Source organism: Scleropages formosus, chromosome 8, assembly GCF_900964775.1.
Source record: "Scleropages formosus chromosome 8, fSclFor1.1, whole genome shotgun sequence".
Lineage (NCBI taxonomy): Eukaryota > Metazoa > Chordata > Actinopteri > Osteoglossiformes > Osteoglossidae > Scleropages > Scleropages formosus.
Window position 1 is genome coordinate 28,334,664 of NC_041813.1, and position 7,955 is coordinate 28,342,618.

Consider the following 7,955-nt stretch of genomic DNA (forward strand, 5'->3'; position numbering starts at 1 on the left):
TTACTCCGTCTAGAGATAAACGATTCCGCTTCCTAACTCAAAGTACATAGGGTTGCACTTTGACCTGTTTCCTCGCAATCAAAACACAGGATCGAATCCCACCTCCTGCTGTAGGACTCTAGAGCAAGGCTCTTAGCCTAAAATGATGCAGTAAAAGGACCCTGCAGCACAAAAGAGTAAATCATTGTTACTAGCTTAGTGCACAAGTCAAAATGAGTACTTAACTTCCACTAAATATTGATTAAAAATAATAATACTTGAAGGGACAGGACGCAGATGCACGTGATGCGTGATCCAAATGCGGCCTCAAAACTTCAGTCTACCGAGAGTTTGGCGGATCAAAGGAAACGGTCATCTGCGGGCGAAAACACGGCATCAGAAAGTGTCGGGAACGGGGAGGGACACAGCTGGAACAGACTGGTCTCAGAAAGTGCAGAGCTGTTCAAACGCACAGCGTAAACATCCTCAGCACAGGCCAGAAAGCCACCCATTTCTCGTTGGTGGGGGGATGACTGTGGGACTGTGGCAAAGCTGCTTCGCATGCTATAGTACCTAAATTTCCACGAGTTGAAACTCAACCTAAATCGTGGAAGAAAGTTAGCATTTGTCTCCAATGCTGCAGTTAGAGCTGTCGCTTAGCAGTCAAAAGATTCAGGATCAAATCCCACATCCCAGTCGAACCCTCGATCAAGATACTTACACTGAGTTTGTACAACCCTGTAAATGGGTATACAGCTGTAAGCTGCTCAGTGTACAAGGCAAGTGTTGCTTTGAACAAAAATGCGTGAGCTAAATAGAAACATACTATTTTATATACAAATTTTAATCTAAAACAGTAATAAAAAAGATAATGCAACTGCAATTTCGATAACTGAACTGTAAAGTCAGCGCCGCTCATTCTACAACTCATTGGCCGTCTAGTCTATGTGGACAATACTAGGAGTTTGAGGACCAGCCAGACCTTTACTATGTGCATGGAGAAAACGAGAAGTGTCAGCAACACCTCTACATTCCTGCCTCAACGTCAACATCACCTCCGCAACCGAATATCACCAAGGAAGAGCTGCTTCCTGGAACCAAAATTCATAGAGACTCTGAGATGGTAGGAAACCAGTCGGGGGAAAAAACCCCTAATTTTCCTACAGACTTGAAAAATTAAGGAGACAAAAACAAGAGATGTTTCTCCACCGCATCTGAATGTCGATGGAAACTGAGAGCGGGGAATAATTGGTTCCCTTCTGGCCAAACATTTATAACATCGTTTTCAGGATGACTCACGCATGTCGATCGCCGTCTCCCGAATGCTGCGAGAGCCACAGGTACGGGTTCCACAGCCTGCTCTCACGGGAAGCTGTCCTCACCTCCAGTACGGTCTCACCGCATACACTCGAGTGCTCAGGGACGCTGGGCAGGAATGTGCCGCGTTCTCAAATCATAACGAGAGACCCGCGGGAAAGACACAGAGAGACGGAGATGGAAGGCGACAGCAGCAGCAAAAGTCCACTGGAGTCGGTCTGAACGGGCAGCAGCTGATGACTAACTTCCTCCCCGTCACAGGAAACCGGTTTCATTCACGGTCCATAGCCACATGGCTTCATCCGAGTGCCTTTTGGGCGTCTGGCGGACCCCGCTGGACTCAGTCTTGCCAGATGGCATCATCTGCTGGACAGCGGGGGTTAGTGCAGGGATCAGGGAGGCCCGGCCCGGCCGGGTAGCGCCCTCTCCATCGCAGCTTGACCTACTCCCGAAGCCGCCTCCCCCCACCAAACGCCACTGTCCTCAGGACACTTGCAGGACCCTTGCAGTGCTGGGGTCAGACACTGGCTGTTGGACCTCAGACAACATGTGCACATGGGACATATGTGCCCCACCCCACACAAAAGCCCTCCTCTGAAGCCATCCCTCCCCAAGTGTGCTGCATTAACGCCACCACTTAACACTGACATTTATCTCAGAGCGTCATTCAACGCTGTTAAACTCACATCCGAGGACAATGCAACATTGCCTCGCTTGCCGACAGTAGCCAACAAATCCATCTGCGTTTTTCCCGCGAGGTTATCGGGCAGCACGTCGCTGAAGATTGCGGAGACTGAGCGCCTCATTGGTATTTCTGTCCTACAGCAGCTATGGCGAGATGCCCTTTTCGGAGGACGGGGCAGAATATTTAGAACATGTTACCACCTAAACCTTGACAGTCATTTAGGAGCTAGTGCTTGAGGTGTATTATGGGAATGACGCGCGGGGATGGAAATAGTACAAACCATGCACCACACTCTCGGCCTGGAGGTCACCCATCATTTGACCTTCCGGAAACGATCTGTTGACTGAGGGGTCTGTGGGGTCTGTTCTCGCCCCGTTTCATTTACTCATTTAGCTGATGCTTTTCTTTTAAGCGATGTGCAGCGATTTACCCACTTATACAGCTGAGAAGTTTTTACTGGAGCAGATCAGGTGATAGTTAGCTGATATTGAGCTAACTGTCCTGTGACCGTACATCTGAAAAGCTGCGTGTCCTTCACCTCACAAACATTTTATGTCTAATGGTACTATTATAGCTTACTTTACTATGGTACTACTTCACCCACCAGCCAATCTAAGGGACGAGCCACAGGAACATGCCACTAGCACTCACCGAGCACAGTTACCATGCTGCCATGCTGTACTCACATGTCGCAGCCACCACATCCAAGGCGGTCAACCCTGTCCCGACGCCGCGGCAACGCAGCACCAGACCAGTCACGGCACCGGTCACCTCTCTGAAAGGATGAGCCTCCTGCAGCACGCTGCGACGCGGACAGCCAGCACGCTGCCCTCGAAGAGCGAGGACACCCCCCCTCCTTCGGCCCCGACTGAGCATCCCTCACCCCACTCGTGGAGGGGGGACAGCCCCCCAGTGGCGTGCAGTCAGTCTGCGCCGGACCTCGCGTGAGACGGGCCGCCTGAGCACTTTTACTGGTCAGAAATGAGGCGGCGGTAGCAGCAAGGGAAGGGGCAGCATGCACCCTTACCGTGATTTACTTACGTGCCCTCGCGGCTGCGGACCGCAGGCAGGCGAATGAACAAAGCATTAATCACGTCCGAGAGCAGCAAAGGCATTGGCTACGAGTGCACGGCATCTCCAGCATCATCAAAGTCACACACAGGTGCATCAGCACTAGAGCCAATCAGAGTTTGCGAGAAAGAGCAGGATGGGTGAAATGAGTGGTATAAGGAATCTGATTATAATTTACATAATTTATTCCCGCTCTTCTGCAACATAAGACAGTTATTCACCCATTTATACAGCTGAGTAGTTTTACTGGAGCAATTTAGGGTAAGTACCTTGCTGAAAGGTACTGTAGCTGGAAGGGGGATTCAAACCTGCAGCCTTGTGGGCCCACAGGCAGTAGCTCTAACCACTACACTACAGATGCTGCTCTGTGAACACACCAGAACTCAGTCAGCCTTTTTGCACAACAAGCAGCAGCTGGAATAAACTTGTTGGAACTCAGTAAAAGGCTTTCAAAGAATATTGGGGCGGCACAGCAAATAGCAGTATTGTCTCACAGTGCCTGGGTGGTGTGAGGGGACACGGGTTCAATCCCTGCTCAGTCTGTGTGAAAGTTTCAATTCACTTGCAGATACGCCCCACCCCCCGACCCCTTTACCAAACACCACCAGGTTCCCCAACCCCCCAAGAGGGTGAAGCGCGGTGGAGGGCGGCTCACGGCTGCTCTGCGTCTCCCTTGTTATTGTCAGCGGGGGGTCTGTCTCATCTCAGGGGCCTGACAGGGGGGCACTTCCAGCATCACAAGCGCCGCCCACGGCCTGTCCGCTCAAACGGCTGCGCATCCATCACGTTCTCCTCCACAGACACAGAGACACACACACACAGGGCGCAGTTGCCCACTTTGCACAACGAGCTCCGTTGCAAAAGTACCTGGGGGGCGTAGTGCGTTGACCCGTGTGAAGATAATTACAATTAAACACAAAAATATCCCATCTTTAATCTCATTCGCTAACATTTACATCTCCATAGAAACTTTTTTTCCCTGACCAAAGCCTAAGAGAAGCTGCCCTTCAGCAACAAATTTCACACTAAAAATAATAGAAAAAGGAGCAATAATAGAAAAAGACTCCAAACATGTGTTTATTCCAGGCCAAAAAACGTGGCAATGCAAACCCTGGCAATGCACTGCAAAAATAAAATTTAACGGATGAACACTAAAGTGAAACATTTGTGATCATGACAATGTGTATAAAGCTCTTCCCTGCTCCACACCAAGGCCGTCGCTCTGATATAAATAGGACTTTGATGCAGCGCAGCCCTGAATTTCACCATATTTTATCATAATCTTCATATTATTTTGCTAAATTGTAATCGTGTGGGAGACAGTTTGCCTCATTTGAATAAAAATCTGTGCTGTCTGCTGTTGTACAGCATTTCGCTGATGGCGACGGAATGGTAAAATCACCACTTTGGTGCTCCTGGGTAAAACACCCCGCCATCTCTCTCTCTCACACACACACACACACACACACACACACACACACACACACACACACACACACACACAATACTGTCAAGGTAAGAGTCTGCAGCCATCGCCTGTGAGAGAACCGGGTTCGAATGATTGGGGCACAAACCGCAGATCCCTACTGTAACAGTACCCTGCTGTATCCGTGGGTAAATCAGCGTAAAGTTGCTCATCCAAGATCAATAACAGTCGTCAGCAGCACCCTGGCCTCCCACCGCGCGCATCTGGAGTGTAACACACCTGTGGAGCGTAACACACCTGTACAAGTAACACGAGTGAAGACGACGTCCATGCGGAACACACCGCTACCTATGATTCTGTTTCCATCGATAAGCTCTTCTCATATATCGTATCATAGATCGTCATATAATCAGCAGCGGAGCTCGAGCGCAATAAGGGGTCACGTAGGGGTCAAACACGGTACACACTCCGTGCGGACCAGCCTGTACCGGTAAAGGACAGCCATTGCTATGTGGCGCCTCAAAAAGAGACGAATATATTATGATGAGGTGGTTAGAGTAATGACAGCTGTCAGACACACACACACACACACACACACAAACAAACTAGTAACCATGATTATAATTTACACACAGACGAGTGTGTAACAGCGCGCTGCGAGGAGAAGCGCGCGGGCTCCTTCTTCCCGCGCAGCTCGAGCTCTGTCTGTCTGAGGCGAATAGTAGAAAAAAAGAAGCAGAGAAGAAGAAGCGCGACGCGAACGCGACAACAAGGTGGTGCGTTTCGGCTTCAGTTTGTCACCGTAAGTAACGGAGACTCGCAGCGGGAAGAAGGAGAAGCAGAAGGACTAGGAGAAGAAGGAGAGAGGAGAAGGAAGAAGGACACAGCAGCAGCGCTTGTCTTGACGAGTCGCCGCGCTCCTCCTCAGTACCTGGAAGCCGCGAAGGGCGCCTCTCGTCTCCTCGCTGCTCCTCGCGCGTCTGCGCTTCACTCCTCCGGCCGCGCGGACGCTCTGCCTCGCGCTGGCGCTCGCGCTCTCCCGTCACAACTCTTTTCCTCCATATTTGCAGCTCCGCTCGTCGAGCGACAACACCGTGGCGTCACTGCCGCGGTCACGTGACTCGGCGGGCTAAAAATAGAGCAGACCGCTGCGGGAGCGGAGGGGAGGGGAGGGGAGGGGAGGGGAGGGGAGGCAGCCAGCCACTCCGGTCCGCACTTCCCATCATGTCTTTCAGCCCTGCGATCCGTGGACACACACACACACACACACACGTATATAAAACATTTCCTGCAGGCGGAAAGCAGTTTTTGCCCTTTCATCGAACTCGTCGATTCCCTACTCTGTGGTTTGGACAAACAAACAGCATAATTAAGAACAAGAATATAAATATTTACATAAAACAAATACCTTCCAGTCTCCTAATGACACATCCAACTATCAAACTGGGTAATATTTGTAGTCGAGTCGATTATTATTATTATTTTATTTTTTTGATCAGGGTTACTAGAAACAACTATCAGAATAATTAATTTCAGACCCCCCCCATTTAGTGCAGGGAGTTAGGTGAATTACATTAGTATTTGTTAGTTATACTTATTACTTACTAGTCCCTTTAGATTCTAAGTAGCAACTAATAACACATATAATAAAAAATAACAAACATTGTAACAATAATGAATTGCAATTATTATGTTTTGACCATTACAACACAAGGGGGGGTATATTGTGTCATTTGAATAATCTGTGGTTCCAGTGATCAATGTTTGTACTCTGGATGGAGACACTAAGAATACCATGCTGTATACATGGCTAAATCACTGTCAGGTTCATACCGTAAAAGGATTGAGGTTAATATGGGTGAAAGCAGTACTCCTGGGTAGACACTATACTATTCTCAGTGACTGTATGACTGTACACTACAAGTTATAGCTGGACAGCTATATTTCATAAAGTCACTGATAAAGCCTTTAGAAAATACAGTGCAGAAATAAAACAGTATCACCATCATGCTACTAGTGCAATTGATATGCAAATACCTTTGGACACATTTTATTTGTACATTATCCTGCCACCACATGTTCATTTTTAATGAGATGTTTTCCCAATGTCTGAATATTTATTGATATAGTGCACACTATCCTGCATCCTCTTTGTCTTGTGATGATCCAAGTTGTGTGTGTGTGTGTGTGTGTGTGTATATGAGAGAGAGAGAGGCTGTTTTCTTACACTGGCACATTTCTCTTGTCATTAATCCATGTTTAGTGACACAAAGCTCTCTCCCTCTCTTTCTCTTCGCTGCGTATCACCATAAATAATTGGTGGTTCCAACCATTTAAAGTGTTTCTGTCAAACAGGGAAAGAAGAAGACGACACACAAAAAGCAAAATTAAATGAAGACAACACATGGTTTATCATATCTCTCAAGTTCAAGGGCTCCTGGTGCCTTTCTCTTGGTCATTTGCACTTTACTACTAATTACCACATGCTAGGCATGTGGTAACAGTAATATAGATACCATTGCTACATAGTGACAAAATTTCACAGTGATGATTAGACATAAGCAATATAATATTTCCCTTGTGTTTATGATGCGGAGCTGAGGAAATACCTTGTGCACTGATCCTATATTTTCCTAATTGAAACTTTGATGCTATTCTGAGATGCAGGGTTTGGCTCCTCCAGCATGAGTCTCCAGTTGCCGTAGTGTGATAAGAAGGTGAAAAGCCCGTTTCCATGGTGACACAACACTTTTGTGGGTGTGTGTGTGTGTGTGTGTGTGTGTGTGTGTGTGTCAAGGGTAGCACCGGCACTTTTTGGGAACACATAAAGCTGTAACATAAGACTGAAACAGTCACCATGTTGCCAACGCGCTCTTGATCGTTTCCACTTAACTGATAGCAATGAGGGGAAAAACAACTGTCTTGCTTTTTTTTTTTTTTTTTTTTAATTAAATTTGTGGTAAATTTAAGAACATGCATCCGTGCAGTGCATCCATTTATAAAAACTGCACTGATAACGAAAAAGTTTCAACATTTCTGACATTCCATTAGAATATTTTTTAAAGGTGCACGTTATTTTTGTGATATTAGCAGCTTCCTAAATCCCCTTTAGAAAATAACTTCAATGACACTGCAATTCCACGAAAATTGAACCTTTCAGCGGAGACGTGGTACAAATAAACAAAATAACGCAAACAGATTTATTGATTATGAGGACTATACATTCATAAAGCCAGGCGCAGAAGTGAAAACTGAAAACCTCAGCAACATCAGTACCCAGTGATCACTCTGGTAACTAGTGTTACTCAGAAATTTTACCACTAGCAGCAGCACACGAAATTCTCGCGAAAGAAGACAAAAGACACTGTTTCTGATAAATTAACCACAACACAGAGCTCAGACTGTGTTTCTAATTTCTGCTTCTCTTTTTATGTTGTTTTCCCTTAAATTTACATTTATTTACTCAGCTGATGCTTT

At 46.9% G+C, this 7,955-nt stretch overlaps 1 protein-coding gene across 2 annotated transcripts in view; it reads right to left on the reverse strand.

Annotated features, from left to right (window-relative positions):
* The window catches only part of hdac5 (histone deacetylase 5), a 57,777-nt gene extending 52,216 nt beyond the window's left edge, over positions 1-5,561 (reverse strand). For both annotated transcript variants that reach the window (XM_029254199.1, XM_029254200.1), the window contains exon 1: positions 5,410-5,561. The gene's annotated coding sequence lies outside the window, so the exon portion shown is untranslated. The remainder of the gene's footprint in view (positions 1-5,409) is intronic.
* Positions 5,562-7,955: the final 2,394 nt, after the last annotated feature.